Genomic DNA, 14,464 nt, shown 5'->3' with positions numbered 1-14,464 from the left:
ACATATTAATATTCCACCGGTGGCCATTTTTAGTAATTGTAGAAGGTGGGCTTGCCCTGTAACGGTTAGGTAATGTACTTTGTGTGTTATATTAAGTACTAATTGTATATATTAATATATGTTGTACTGCTAGCTGGTTCCAGATACAGTAGAGGGGGACTGTTACCAAAGGCGCCAACTAGTGGTTGGGCTGAGATTGCAGCAGAATGGAAGAGATAGAGTTAAAGGGGAAGTGACAGATGTGGGAAATTGGAAAGATAGGGGTTCTTGAGAGGAGCCAGTCTAGAATAGGGTTCAAGTGTAAGAAGACGTGGCCTCAGTGCTAGAGCCAAGGCTGGCACGTTCCTTCAAGTGTCGCTGCAATCAGGGTTGTTTTCCACACAACCTGATAATGAACGTTGCAAGTAAGATGCCTAAGAGTAAATGACTTTTGGCCATAAAAACAAAGATGGCAGGGCATGGTCTTGGGCAGGAAATGAGTTCCGCCAATCGTGGGTGGTACAGTGGAAAATATGCGCAAAGCAGAACCCTGTGTACTTGAAGGCTGGGGATTAAGAAATGCCCCATGTTTAGTGGTGACCACTTCCGCTGGGTATAGCAACAAGAGAGAGCCGCCCTTCCCAAGAAGTTGATGGGGACCGGGCAGCGGCTCTGAAGAAATGCGTGGAGGTGTCAGAAGAGGCCTCACTCTGGAGGGTGCAGTCTGGAAGGTGGCGACTCTCCCAACAACACTGATTGCCACTATATTCAAAGCCTTTGCATTTCAAGCAAGATGATCAGGAGATCCACTCCTTGAAGTTGGTCCAGAGCTGCTGGAGTTTGTTTTTTTTCCCCCAGTTGTTGTGCCTCCTCTGCTGGAAAACGGAACACTGAGCAGTGAAAGGACTGTCTGCCCCTGCTATGATCTTGCTACATGAACACTCCCCTTGCCTCATAGATCTTGCCTCTACCCGGAGCTCCTGAGCTAAGTTATACAACAGTGGACTGGTATCTGCAAAGAGGGGAGGAGGAGGAAGAAAATGTTGCTGCTAGCTGGATTCAGGTTCCACATACGGTAGATCAAGACTGTTACCAAAGGTGCAACCTAATGGTTGGGCTGAGATAGAGGCAGAATGGAGGAGATACGGGTAAAGGGGAACTGACAGATGCGAGAAAGAGGTTGGCTAAGGTTCTACTTGGCTAAGCGAGCTCTGGTGTTGAGTGTGTTACTGTCTACGACAACTGCCAGTGGGCTGATGGAGACCGACCTGAAGAAACCAGTAAGTGTCATGCACCCCACCGAAAGTCACATCCACACAGAGAGTCTCCTTAGTGCCCGGACCCGGCACCTACCTTCACAATTATAAGAGAGGAAAGCAAATTCCTCTCGTCCACTTTTTACAATAGAGATGACAGCATGATAGATCAGGGCACTGCAGTTTGGGGTCCTGGGTTCAAATCCCACCAAGGACAACATCTGCAAGGAGTTTGTATGTTCTTCCTGTGTTTGTGTGGGTTTCTTCCCACACTCCAAAGACATACTGATAGGGAAATTAGATTGTGAGACTTTATGGGGACAGTGATGATCACATCTGTCAAGTGCTGTGGAATTAGCATATATACGTTAGTAAAATAAATAGAGAGTTGTCCTGTCATGACATCTATATTAATTTAATGGGGAGTCGTGGAGTGATGAATACCGTCTACAGATGAGAGGTGTCATTCATCCATTTATGTGAACGTAACACCAGTATTTACTGTTCTCAGGACTTTTTACCAAAGATCAAAAAAATGCAGTAAATACTTTGATACGCTCTCTTTTGTTGCATAACTTTTTGACAACAACTTAATTTTTTTGTAAACTCAAGTGAGTTCAGGAAGTGTGCCAGCCGGTGATTACAGGATTCCTTGCAAGTTATTGCCCTGTTAACTGGAACTCTGAAAGTTCATAGTAAAATGTGTAGCGCTGGGCGACATTCCTGACTGGCACTACGTCGCTCTGGGATATGATTGTTCACATTGTCAGTCTTGTTGTACATAATGCCTTTGTGAAATGATAATTGGGATTTCAAGTACAAAGCAATTTTTTTTAACAAAATCTTCTTAAAATAAAATTCTGCTTATCATTATTGTGCAAATGCAGAATCATGACTGGAAATAATACTGTTGTGCTGAAGGTGTCAAAAGCAGTACAGCCATATGAAAAAGTTTGGGCACCCCTATTAATGTTAACCTTTTTTCTTTATAACAATTTGGGTTTTTGCAACAGTTATTTCAGTTTCATATATCTAATAAGTGATGGACTCGTAATATTTCTGGATTGAAATGAGGTTTATTGTACTAACAGAAAATGTGCAATCCGCATTTAAACAAAATTTGACCGGTGCAAAAGTATGGGCACCTCAGCATAAAAGTGACATTAATATTTTGTAGATCCTCCTTTTGCAAAAATAACAGCCTCTAGTCGCTTCCTGTAGCTTTTAAGGAGTTCCTGGATCCTGGATGAAGGTATATTTGACCATTCCTGTTTACAAAACAATTCCAGTTCAGTTAAGTTTGATGGTCGCCGAGCATGGACAGCACGCTTCAAATCATCCCACAGATGTTCAATGATATTCAGGTCTGGGGACTGGGATGGCCATTTCAGAACATTGTAATTGTTCCTCTGCATGAATGCATGAGTGGATTTGCAGCGGTGTTTTGGATCATTGTCTTGCTGAAATATCCATCCCCTGCGTAACTTCAACTTCGTCACTGATTCTTGCACATTATTGTCAAGAATCTGCTGATACTGAGTTGAATCCATGCGACCCTCAACTTTAACAAGATTCCCGGTGCCATCATTGGCCACACAGCCCCAAAGCATGATGGAACCTCCACCAAATTTTACTGTGGGTAGCAAGTGCTTTTCTTAGAATACCGTGTTTTTTTGCCTCCATGCATAACGCCTTTTTGTATGACCAAACAACTCAATCTTTGTTTCATCAGTCCACAGGACCTTCTTCCAAAATGTAAGTGGCTTGTCCAAAAGTGCTTTTGCATACCTCAGGTGACTCTGTTTGTGGCGTGCTTGCAGAAACGGCTTCTTTCGCATCACTCTCCCATATAACTTCTCTTTGTGCAAAGTGCGCTGTATTGTTGACCGATGCACATTGACACCATCTGCAGCAAGATGATGCTGCAGGTCTTTGGAGGTGGTCTGTTGATTGTCCTTGACTGTTCTCACCATTCTTCTTCTCTGCCTTTCTGATATTTTTCTTGGCCTGCCACTTCTGGGCTTAACAAGAACTGTACCTGTGTTCTTCCATTTCCTTACTATGTTCCTCACAGTGGAAACTGACAGTTTAAATCTCTGAGACAACTTTTTGTATCCTTCCCCTGAACAACTATGTTGAATAAGCTTTGTTTTCAGATCATTTGAGAGTTGTTTTGAGGAGCCCATGATGACACTCTTCATAGGAGATTCAAATAGGAGAACAACTTGCAAGTGGCCACCTTAAAAACCTTTTCTCATGATTGGATACACCTGCCTATGAAGTTCAAAGCTCAATGAGGTTACAAAACCAATTTAGTGCTTTAGTAAGTCAGTAAAAAGTAGTTAGGAGTGTTCAAATCAAGAAATTGATAAGGGTGCCCATACTTTTGCACCGGTCAAATTTTGTTTAAATGCGGATTGCACATTTTTTGTTAGTACAATAAACCTCATTTCAATCCAGAAATATTACTCAGTCCATCAGTTATTAGATATATGAAACTGAAATAGCTGTTGCAAAAACCCAAATTGTTATAAAGAAAAAAGGTTAACATTAATAGGGGTGCCCAAACGTTTTCATATGACTGTATGTCATAATTGTTTTATTAGATTTAAAGGGAACCTGTCAAGTGCAATATGCTCCCAGAACCACAAGCAGTTCTGGGTGCATATTGCTAATTCCTGCCTAACTGTCACTTGACAACGGGTATGGTCGAGTCATTAATGAAGACTTTAAATAAACCCCCCACCATTACCTTCCCTAAAATAAACAGACTGCACATCAATATGGATATTATTGGCCACAGCAGCCTTTATTGTAACAAAACAACATAAATAACAGAAATATACTCAACAGAACCGGAGGGTGGTCCTCGAAGCCCCAAAAACCTGCCGACGGGTATTTTACCCAAACTGTAGCCAGACTGATGTTTTATCCCCAGCCGCTCAAGCACCAGCTCAGAGGCACCAGTTAACCAACAACCTGGCCTTATCTGAACACACACCCACGGCCCACAAGGCCTACCACGGGATTCTTCTACCCGCCGGCATGTAAAGAGTCCACATGAGGGGTCCAGAACATTACGGGTCACCCCCAACCGTTCCGCCACAAACCCGAAATTCCAATTTCAAGGACCCTCCTTCCCTTCGCCACCAGCATAAATGTTTTGCAAACCTCAAACATTTATGTCCCTCCACAACTTTAGAGCAACCTCAATGCCTTCTTGTAATGACACACACAATCCGGTTTGTGCCTGATGCAACAGTCTCAGATTGTGTAAAAACTGCCTGTCACTTCTGGGCTTAACAAGAACTGTACCTGTGTTCTTCCATTTCCTTACTATGTTCTTCACAGTGGAAACTGACAGTTTAAATCCCTGAGACAGCTTTTTGTATCCTTCCCCTGAACAACTATGTTGGATAAGCTTTGTTTTCAGATCATTTGAGAGTTGTTTTGAGGAGCCCATGATGCCACTCTTCATAGGAGATTCAAATAGGAGAACAACTTGCAAGTGGCCACCTTAAATACCTTTTCTCATGATTGGATACACCTGCCTATGAAGTTCAAAGCTCAATGAGGTTACAAAACCAATTTAGTGCTTTAGTAAGTCAGTAAAAAGTAGTTAGGAGTGTTCAAATCAAGAAATTGATAAGGGTGCCCATACTTTTGCACCGGTCAAATTTTGTTTAAATGCGGATTGCACATTTTCTGTTAGTACAATAAAACCTCATTTCAATCCAGAAATATTACTCAGTCCATCAGTTATTAGATATATGAAACTGAAACAGCTGTTGCAAAAACCCAAATTGTTATAAAGAAAAAAGGCTAACATTAATAGGGGTGCCCAAACGGAGCAGTGGTGAGTGGGGCTGGGGGCATGCAGATCTGGTGAGAGGGGCTGGAGGCATTCAGAACTGGTGGGGGGCATACAGATTTGGTGGGGGGCATACAGATCTGGTGGGGGGGGCTGGGGGCCTACAGATCTGGTGGGGGGGGCTAGGGGCCTACAGATCTGGTGGGGGGGGCTAGGGGCCTACAGATCTGGTGGGGGGGCTAGGGGCCTACAGATCTCGTGGGGGGGCTGGAGGCATACAGTTCTGGTGGGGGGGCTGGAGGCATACAGTTCTGGTGGGGGGCTGGGGGCATACAGATCTGGTGGGGGGGCTGGAGGCATACAGTTCTGGTGGGGGGGCTGGGGGCATACAGATCTGGTGGGAGGGCTGGGGGCATACAGATCTGGTGGGGGGGTCTGTGGGCATACAGATCTGGTGGGGGGGCTGGGGGTATACAGAACTATACACAACATAACTGCTGGCTCCCTTCTGTCCCCTATTATGCCGTATCTCACCTGTCCTCCGTGCCCGCGGAGCCTCCAGCTGCAGCAGACAGACTCCTCCGTGATAGCGTGCGGTGTACGAAGCGGCCGCTGCAAGTTGATGTCATGGCTTTACTGCAGTTGAATGCTTTACGGCGCCACAAAGCATTCAACTGCAGTAAAGGGCTGACAGCAGAATTGGCGGCGGCCCCGGACAGGTGAGTATACAGCAGTGTGTGTGGCTGTATTGTGTGCATGGGCGCTATGTGTATGTACTCCGTGTATCTATGTGTGTCTGCTGTGTGTGTATATGTGTGTATGCGTGCGTGCGTGCAGTGAGGACCCGGAAGGCGGACAATGCCGCAGTGCATTACGGAATAGGGGAACAGACAGAACTGGAGATTATGTAAGTACAATATATATATATATATATATATATATATATATATATATATATATATATACACACAGTACAGACCAAAAGTTTGGACACACCTTCTCATTCAAATAGTTTTCTTTATTTTCATGACTAAAAATTGTAGATTCACATTGAAGACATCAAAACTATGAATTAAAACATGTGGAATGAAATACTTATTTTCAGTTGTTTCACACTTTTTTATGTCTTATATTCTAGGTTCTTCAAAGTAGCCACCTTTTGCTTTGATTACTGCTTCGCATACTCTTGGCATTCTCTTGAGCTTCAAGAAGTAGTCACCGGAAATGGTCTTCCAGCAGTCTTGAAGGAGTTCCCAGAGATGCTTAGCACTTGTTGGCCCTTTTGCCTTCACTCTGCGGTCCAGCTCACCCCAAACCTTCTCGATTGGGTTCAGGTCTGGTGACTGTGAAGGCCAGGTCATCTGGCATAGCACCCCATCACTCTCCTTCTTAGTCAAATAGCCCTTACACAGCCTGGAGTTGTGTTTGGGATCATTGTCCTGTTGAAAAATAAATGATGGTCCAACTAAACGCAAACTGGATGGAATAGCACGCCGCTGCAAGATGCTGTGGTAGCCATGCTGGTTCAGTATGTCTTGAATTTTGAATAAATCCCCAACAGTGTCACCAGCAATGCACTCCCACACCATCACACCTCCCCCTCCATGCTTCACGGTGGGAACCAGCCATGTAGAGTCCATCCATTCACTTTTTCTACAAAGACACAGTGGTTGGATCCAAAGATCTCAAATTTGGACTCATCAGACCAAAGCACAGATTTCCACTGGTTTAATGTCCATTCCTTGTGTTCTTTAGCCCAAACAAGTCTCTTCTGCTTGTTGCCTGTCCTTAGCAGTGGTTTGCTAGTAGCTATTTTACCATGAAGGCTGCTGCACAAAGTTTCCTCTTAACAGTTGTTCTAGAGATGAGTAGGTGTGTCCAAACTTTTGGTCTGTAATATATATATATATATATATATATATATATATATATATATATATATATATATATATATATATATATATATATATATATAAACCCACAAACATACATATATGCATAAACCCACACACATACATAAACATATATATATATATATATATATATATATATATATAAAACAAACCATCTTTGTCCACCCCATTCATCAGGGAGGGAGGGCGGGACCTTCAGCAGTGATGCCTATGTGCCTATTGCAGGCCACCCCTATTACTTCACCCTATATACGTTCCTACAAATCTCCTGACCACACCTCCCTAAACTTCCTCCCCTTAAAGTATCAAACCACAACACAGCCCAGCTTGCTCTTCTTTTAACCTCTTGCTTGCTCTCCAAAGCCGAGTCATGGGTCACTCCGCCCATGGCTCTTCTTAGGGCTCCGTTCTTCCTGTTTTTCTATTAGTCCGAGTATTATAAATAAATTGACAATTGGGTGTTGTCACGCTCCCCGGGTCCTCGGATCCCCTCCCCGGGTCCCCTGCTCCGATCCCCGGGTCCTCAGCTCCGCTCCCCGGCTCACCTGCCACGCTCCCCGCTCTCCAGCCTCCGGTGCCCGCACTTCCCAGGCCCCCTGGTCTCCGCTCCCGGCGCCCGACGGCTTCCCAGTTCCTGGCCGGCTCCCCTGCGTCCTCCCTTCAGCTTCCTGCCCTGGCTTCTGGCACCCGGGCTGCGCGCATGCGCATTAGGGCGCGCGCGCGGTCACTGAACCTTTCTTAAAGGGCCAGTGTCAATTAACAGGAAATGATGTACTCAGGTACAGGGTATATAGGGGGTTAATGTCCAAGGGAGCGGGGCCTGTTCTTCGTGTTTTCCCAAGCTAGGAGTCAGGTCTCTTTGTGTTCTATGAGATACTTACCTCTCTGTCTTCTAGAGCCGATCCTGCATCGCCATCCGGTCCTGCGGTACCTCGAACCCCGAACGCTGCCCATCTGCCATCCTGACAGTCCGTACCATCTCGGATCCCTGCGGTGACCCGTCATCTCGCTCCAACGGTTCCGGACCCTGCCTGACACCATCACGGCTTCCGAACCTGAGCTCCGTCACCCGGACCACCATCCGTGACCTCGTGGTCCCAGGGACTTCTCCATTTGCTCTCAGTGCACGGACTGTCCTGCTACCTACAGTGCTCCGGCTACCGGACTCCTTTCCCTCATCCGGGAGTTCGGCCCAGTGGATCCACCTCCAGGGTCTACCCGTCCATCTGGCCCTAACAGGTGTTACCATTCCACCTTGTAAAAGGAGGTGTGTCCTACGTAATGTGATACTGTCAGCACTGATTGGACAGTGACAGAGTTGTATGGCTACACCCACAACTGGTAACATTGCGCTGTCAGTTTATTAGTAAATAGAATGCAAAACAGTAGAAATGTAAGAAAGGAGGCTCCAGCATTTAGTCCCAGTATTTAACAAAAAGAAATGGAAAATTCTGTTCAATAGTTAAAAAAGACACGTAAATTTATGATTATATTTGATAACAACCATAAGATTAATAACCATGTAATTTACCCCATTTCATTTGCTATGGTCTCCAGTAAGTGACAAGAAAAGTACTACCTTCCATTGAGAAGGACGGTGTGGTTTGTAGTTCTGCTGTGTACTTTACGGGGTGTGATAACTGTCACTAGACCAACTTATCAGTCTTGCAAGATATTGTCTTACAAGAGCCCAAGCACTGAATGAATGAATGCAGATGGAGGAGGCTTGTAACAGAAACGTTTCATTCCACTGCAGAAAAGTGTGGTTTGAAATATGAACACATTCCTGGTTTGGAGGGAATGTATGTTTGCAGTAAGCAAAGGCGACTGGCTCTATCGGAGAATGTTTCCACTGTGATATATGTTTTCACTATGATTTGGCTGGCAGAAAATAGGATTTGCTAAAACACTTGAGTAAACAGATGTTAACTTAGTAGGATATACATTTAGGATTACCTTCAATAAACTAATGCCACTGTTGCTGTAAAGAATTGATCCTACCATCACTACCACTATTACTACCACCAATTTCATACATGATTGTTACTACTACCACCACTACTATAGCACTGGTGGACACAGACAGAAAATGACCCACTGGGCAAGAGCAGGCAGGATAAGGACCTTTGCAGTCTAAAGGAGGCTTTACACGCTACGATATCGTTAATGAATTATCGTCGGGGTCACGTTGTTTGTGACGCACATCCGGCGTCATTAACGATATCGCAGTGTGTGACACATATGAGCGACCATAAACGATCGCAAAAGCGGTCAAAATCGTTTGCCGCGGAGAGGTCATCCTGAAACAAAAAATCGTTTTCTGTTTATTAGCGATGTTGTTCCTCGTTCCTGCGGCACCACACATCGCTGTGTGTGACACCGCAGGAGCGACGAACATCTCCTTACTTGCATCCACCGGCAATGCGGAAGGAAGGAGGTGGGCGGGATGTTACGTCCCGCTCATCTCCGCCCCTCCGCTTCTATTGGCAGCCTGCCGTGTGACGTCGCTGTGACGCCGCACGAACCGCCCCCTTAGAAAGGAGGCGGTTCGCTGGCCAGAGCGACGTCTCAGGGCAGTTAAGTCCATTTGATGGGGGTAAGCGAGGTTGTGCGGCATGGGCAGCGATTTTCCCGTGTCGCACAACCGACGGGGGCGGGTACGATCGCTTGAGATCTCGCTAGAGAGATCGCAACATGTAAAGCCCGCTTAATGGCTAATCATAATGCACAATTCCACCTGCTTTGGAGGTAGAAATGCCCCCTTTTTGCTTAAAGGGAATGTGTCATCAGAAAATAACCCTAAGTATAACCCCTTAAACCTATGTGGATATATAGAGTGTGCTCAGCAGCTGGGCCCAGGGGCAAACTACCCATAACAGTAATGGGGCCCATACTATGGGACCCATACGCCACCTGACCATAATCACAACTTCAGTGGTATCTGCATCTTCAGGACGTGGATATCCTTGAATAGAACGATGGATCAGGGACTCAGAGGCTCTGTCGTCCGCCGGTCATTCTGCACCTGTGCGTATGCACAAGCAAGGATTTCACTACATCGTGCCTAAGTTTTAACATTAGTCTTCACAGGCCATGTAACAATGACAGATGCTACTTTTCTAGTGAGAGATATTAAAGGGGTGGTCCATTACAAAGCATAGGGGCCATATCGATGTAAAGCTGAAACAGAAGGCTTTTTCTAAATACCTTCTGTTGTCAATTTTGCCTGTTAGTGGCGCTATCACTGAGGGCGCAGTTTCCTCGCACGCCACAGCCCAGCATCGCTTGTGCTTTCAGCGCTCTGCAGTGACGGAGAGAGTGCGCGAGATGCTGGGCTGTAACATGTGATGAAACTCCGCCCACAGCCCAGTCACTCATTGAGAGTGGGTCCCACCTCAGTGATGCCAGGTCACCTTCCAATTCCGGAAGTTGACGTGATATCACCGGACATCAGAAGTCACTGCAGCCAGGGGTCACGTGATGGGGGATGAGCAGACAGCGATAGCGCCGCTCACAGGCAGAATAGACAACAGAAGGTATTTAGAAAAAGCCTTCTGTTTCATCCTTACATTGATGTGGCCACTATGCTTTGTAGTGCACCCCCTCTTTAAATTTGCGTTCAGCTCTCCATTCGGTGGTCCCGACGAGGCTTCCGTCCGAACACCCTGCAAAAAAGGGTTTTGGATGCACGCGGAAACGAGGCCACAGACTATAATCGTCCTCCAAACTGGAAAGTTCCTTTAATGTAGAAATGTAAAGAATGGTGGAGACAAAATTTAGCTAAATTGTTTTTGTCTTGTACAGTGATGCATCGGCGTGAAGAGAAGGAAGGAACATGATCACTAATTCAGAAAAGGTTATTAGAAGTTTAAATTAAAGCATTGATCCGGCAAACCATATCAGCAAGCTTGATGCAAGACATCAACGAACAGGTAAGGAGCTAAAAAAATAATTCAGATTTCATATAAAGTTTTGGCAATTGGTTTGGTTTTTATCCTAAAATCTTAAATATTATTAAGCTGAAAACCATTATACTACCTCCTTTACTTCTCCATACAAAGTGCCATTCTCAGGAAATGTGGGCAGATACATGTAATTAAGTAATATTGTAATGTCCTCCCTTATAAACTATGCACCATTCACATGCGGCTGGTGCCAATTATTGTTTACTTGGGCGCATTGTTATATTATGCAGCACATACTGTATTACTGAGGCAGAAAATCCCATAGGACAACAGTGACGTCAGAGTGGACAGTACATGAATTGGGGTCGCAGCTGGCTCTCATTGGTCAAGAGTCTAGTAAAAAAGACTGAACATGGGATGTGGCACCAACAGGATGAATTTGATGCAATATACAACAGTCTTTAAATATTAAAGAGATGAATTACCACATATACTTGTATAAACGTTTGTGAAATTATATTTACACCAATCATGTTTTTAAGAGAGCAGGCGCTCTGCCCTCCCAGAAGAATCACAGAAGAAAAGGGAGCGGGTCTTCAGAAGAAAACATAACCACAAGGAAAATAAAGGTACAAGTTTCTCTTTTTTTTTTTAAATAATTAGTATTGCTATTTTTTTTATAATAGTCAGCATTGTGCTACCATGTCCTTATTATACTGTAGATCAGGGGTGGGCCATTAAGTTTCACGATGAGCCACATGAGACACAGTGATTGGTGTTGAGGGCCAAACCAATAGATTGAAATTAATTCTGCTCAATATGACTATTAACATATTAATTATAGTTATTTTAATATTAATTGTATCACTTAATATTGAGCAGAATTAAGTATGCGACACTTACCTATATACAGTATGAGCCAACACACAGCCCCTGATGTATACAGTATCAGCCCCCACATAGCCTCCTATATACAGTATGAACCCTCATATAGCCTCCTACATACAGTATGAGCTCTCATATAGCCTCCTATATACAGTATCCCCCACATAGCCTCCTATATACATTATGAGCCCCACATAGCCCCTATATACAGCATGAGCTCTCATACAGCCCCTATATACAGTATGAACCCCCACATAGCCTCCTATACACAGTATGAGCCCTCACACAGCATCCTATATACAGTATCCCCCACATAGCCTCCTATATACATTATGAGCCCAACATAGCCCCTATATACAGCATGAGCCCTCATACAGCCCCTATATACAGTATGAGCCTCCACATAGCCTCCTATATAAATTATAAGCCACACATGGCCTCCTAAATAAATTATTAGCCCCACATAGCCTCCTATATACATTTATTAGCTCCACATAGCCTCCTATATACATTATGAGCCCCCTATATACATTATGAGCCCCTATATACTTTATGAGCTCCCACATAGCCCCCTATATACATTATGAGCCCCCTAGCTATCTATATACATTATGAGTCCCCACATAGCCTCCTCCATACATGCAAACACCCCATACACATGAGGAAAAAAAACATACCACATACTCCCCTCATTCCCATTCCCTCAGCGCTCTGCCTCCATTACACTGACACTCCGCACTGACGTAATCACATCTGCTCTGCATCACAAGGATTGGTGGAAGACTGAGCCAGTGGCCCCTGCTCCACCAATGCGTTCACTAGTGTTTGCACCCTGAGGATAAAAATAGCTGTGACATCAAGAGTGGGCAGCTGAGGCAGAATAAGGGCAGCAGAGGGCATGGTGTGGTCCTCAGTCGGCTGTTTTAAGCTCTTCAGCCGTGTCAGTCCACGGCCGGATTGGAAGAGCCACAGAGCTGGATGTGACCCATGGCCCACACTTTGCCTAGCCCTGCTGTAGTTTATGACATGTTATATTTTCATTGTGACTTTAAAATACATGTAATATTAGTAAATAGGAATTTCTATTCATAAGCAGCACCAGGTGTAAGCATATCCAATATAAAGTATAAAGCATAAGGAAGCTAAACACATTTACTAACATATTACTCATATTTGCTTTGGAAGACCTGAAATTGTGCTTTGGGCACAACAGTGAAGGCACCCCGTCATCATGAAAGTGCCTCCATTATCTATGTCAGACAAAGTGCTTCCCATTAACAACTGTTCTTCATAAGCAACTCTATGAGCAAAGTAACCCCAATATAAAGTGCCAACAAAGTGTTCCGCATAATCAGTGCCAGCCAACTACCTTCTACAAACAGTTCCTGAACTCTCCTCCAGTGGTGGTGTGGCGCCCCTGACCTGGTCAGGCACCACTGAGTACTGCACCCATGCTGGGGACAGTACAACACAGGTAATCCAGAAGGCTGACCGGGGTGTGGTACACAGGCGCATAGTGATCAGGTCTCACACATGTACCTTTGAGAGGACCCCTGGGGATCCCAGGAGGGGGAAAAGCCTTCACCTCCACTGGAATAGTGGAGGGGGCCAAAAGCCTCCATCTCCTCTCAAGGGGTGTGGTAAGAGAGTCTGGTTGCTAGGTGGCGTAGGCAAGAACAGGAGAGGAGGGGCAGTGAGCCAGGCAGTGCAGAGTCCAGGGAGCTCGAGTGAGGAGCAGATCCCGTGGGCTGCTGTAGTCTGACAGCGTCCGCGCAGTGGCTACCGACGGGGGAGAACGGTCAACTAGGAGTGCTACCCGAAATCCATCTTCAGCTAGAGAGAGGGCAACGGAGTGGGAAGTAAGGAGACTGCTAGAGAGTACCAGGCCCAAACGGGCGGCAGATCCCGAAGCGGAGATAGATCCAGCTTTCTTTTGCTAAACCTGCCGGTGTGGGGCTCTCAAAGCCCACGCCACAACACCACAAAAGCCGCAGCCACGTAGCCACAGTTAGGGCCCATAGGTCACAGGAGGCAAGCAGCTGGAGTGGCCTGGTCCAGGCGACAAGCAAACGGCAAACGAAGGGGAGAGAGGCTGCAGCATCTTCCCTGGGTGACCCCCATAGGGACTCAAAGTCGGGGTTACCCCAAACCACCAAGGGCTAAGGAAGGCGAGTTAGTAGTCACCCTCACAAGTCAGCCTGAAGGACACTTGGTTCCCACTTGGTTCATCCCAGCTACGCCCGGGTCACTCACCCTGCCATCAACTGTGAGTAAAAACCCTGAAAGACACCCTGCCTGTGTTGAGTCATTCTGCGCCTTGTAGTTCTACGCATCTACACAGGGCCCTGGGGCTTGCCTCACTCTCAGGAGGCTACTACAACTGGCTGCACCCACCATCAGCCCCAGGCATCCCTTAACCTGCAGTGGCGGTCCCCCACTGACCGCAAATCTGAGAGTGGCGTCACGACAAACTACAAAGAAGGTTTCCTACCTGTGACCAGACCGATCCAGCTACGTGGAGTCCCTGAAGGTAATGCACCGACACAGCGTTTGCGGGGCTCCACATCTGGCGTCACGAACAGGATAAGGACTAGACCTGTCCAGACAGGTGACCATGTGCCTGGGCGGTCCGCTTGAAAAATTGGAAGCGCCGCCATATTGCCACCATGAAAAGCGCGCTGAAAAACAACAGCAGCCCGCGCTGGAAGAAGTTAC

This window comes from Anomaloglossus baeobatrachus, chromosome 3 (assembly GCF_048569485.1).
Source record: "Anomaloglossus baeobatrachus isolate aAnoBae1 chromosome 3, aAnoBae1.hap1, whole genome shotgun sequence".
In the NCBI taxonomy this organism is placed as follows: domain Eukaryota; kingdom Metazoa; phylum Chordata; class Amphibia; order Anura; family Aromobatidae; genus Anomaloglossus; species Anomaloglossus baeobatrachus.
The sequence above is the reverse complement of the archived record's forward strand: the minus strand, read 5'-3'. Positions refer to the sequence as shown.